The sequence below is a fragment of the Humulus lupulus genome, chromosome 3 (assembly GCF_963169125.1).
Source record: "Humulus lupulus chromosome 3, drHumLupu1.1, whole genome shotgun sequence".
In the NCBI taxonomy this organism is placed as follows: Eukaryota; Viridiplantae; Streptophyta; class Magnoliopsida; order Rosales; family Cannabaceae; genus Humulus; species Humulus lupulus.
In genome coordinates, this window is record NC_084795.1 from 225,582,553 (window position 1) to 225,584,726 (window position 2,174).

General features: G+C 37.6%; 1 non-coding gene across 1 annotated transcript; it reads left to right on the forward strand.

Moving 5' to 3' along the window:
- The first annotated feature begins 1,173 nt into the window (after positions 1-1,173).
- On the forward strand, positions 1,174-1,280 carry LOC133827876 (small nucleolar RNA R71). The gene has a single exon (XR_009890525.1). It is a non-coding gene; the product is annotated as a small nucleolar RNA R71 (small nucleolar RNA).
- The last annotated feature ends 894 nt before the right edge of the window (positions 1,281-2,174 follow it).

Sequence of the window (2,174 nt, forward strand, 5' to 3'; positions counted from 1 at the left end):
TCCACAAGAAAGATGAATTTGTCCGCTTTCACCAATACATCCTCAATAATACCTCTTGGGTGCTTTATTGCGTTACACTCCTCTATAAGTGCCATCATCTCATAGTCCTCCAGTTTCCTTTTCTTTGACAAGATTTCCTTCATTAACATTACTTAACTCGGCATTTGTTCTAAGGTTTCTGCAAAGGGAATGTTGATGTGAAGCTTTTGAAAAACATCTAAGAACTTGGAAAACTGCTTGTCAAGTGTCTTCTTTTCCAACCTCTGAGGATATGGGATTTTGATGTGGTGCTCAAAATGAACTGGTGACTGCTTCTTCTCAAGGTTCTCAGTAACCTTTCCTTTTCTTTTTCAGACTCCATTTTTGATGAAGACTAAATTTCTCAATTGGCTCTACCAACTCCTTATCGCTCCTCAAGGAGATCGCATTGCACTGCTCCTTAGGATTCACCTCAGTATTACTTGGAAAATTTCCTTGAGGTCTACTTTTTCACATATTTGCCAATTGACCCACTTGCATTTTGAGATTTTTTATGGATGACCGCGTTTCAGTCATAAACTTAGCTTGGGAGATGGTCAAAGTCAATAGTGCAGCTTGTAATTCATTTATCTTCTCTTGCGAAACCGATGGTTGTGACATTTCTTGAGGTGGAGCTTGAGAACGGGCTGCTAAAATTATTGTTGAGGGCCTTGATTATTTCTCCATGAAAAATTAGGGTGATTCCTCCACCCTGGGGTGTAAAGGGTGAAGAAAGGGTTGTTGGATTGCCTATTAAAATTCCCCATCATATTCACTTGCTCCATAGAGATAACATTATTCACCTCTGTTTCCATACACTGCTCGAATTGGTGAGAACCTCCACACCTTTCACACATCGTCTTCAATTGCATGGCTTGAGTTGAAATATTGGTTTTCTGCAACTGATTAGTTAAGGTGAAAACTTGATCAATTAATGTTGTGATAGCATCTAATTCATGAATCCTAGCTACTTTTCTATTACTAGTAGCTCACTCATCAGCCCATTGGAAATTATTCATGGACATGTCTTCCAACAATGCATAGGCCTCATTAGCACTCTTTTCCATGAATGCTCTTGCTATTGCAGTATCTATGATGGTGCGTGTAGTATTGCACAACCCGTTACAGAAATTTTGGACCAACATCCACTTCTCAATGCCATGATGGGGACACTTTCTCAACAATTATTTAAACCTCTCCCATGCATCATATAATTATTCCCCATAATTCTAGAAGAAGTTATTGATATCTCCTATCAACCTTCCAGCCTTTGATGGAGGAAAAAACTTTGCAAGAAACTTCTGTGCTAGCTCTTCCCAAGTGTTAATAGAGTTGGCCTGTAGAGAGTTTAACCAACTCTTGATTCTTTCCCTCAGTGAGAATGGGAACAATCTCAATCTGATAGCATCATAACTCACCCCGTTCATCTTGAAAGTTGCACACAATTCCAAAAAATTAGCTATGTGCATGTTTGGGTCCTCCGTGGGTAATCCACCAACCTGAACGATGGACTGGACCATTTGTAGTGTCGCCGACTTGATCTCAAAATTGTTAGTGGCAACTATGGGGTGTCTGATGCATGAATGAACTCTCATAATAGTTTAGAATACTTAATCTCTTAAACTTATATCCCCTTGTTCTGCAGGGACCTCAGAAGCCACTGCCCCTTCGACATTGTTGGCGACATTATTTACTGCATTCCCTTGGTTTGCAGTCATCCTTGCCTCCAACCTTTTATTCTTCCGATTCTGTCTATAGGTTTTCTCAATCTCAGAATTCATTGTTAATATCTCAGCTGTTTTACCTCGTCGCATAAACTAAAACTACCCGTGATAAGAGGATTCAGACACAAACCAAGTTAAAATTCTAAAAAGAAAAACAACCAAATTTGAGAAAAATTAATATTTTGATATCAATAAAAAAATCCCTCGCAACGACGCCAAAAACATGTTGTGATAATTTCAATGTGCAAGTATACATAATTGTATGACAAATAATAATAGAGTTACGTAAAGTATCGTCCCACAGAGATTGCTTATTAACTACCACTAATTAATTTCCTAATTCTATTTGGCTAATAAATTCTAGATTCAAGAATATCAAGAACAAAAACAATAATTAACAAAACTAACAATTAATAAATAACATAAACAAAT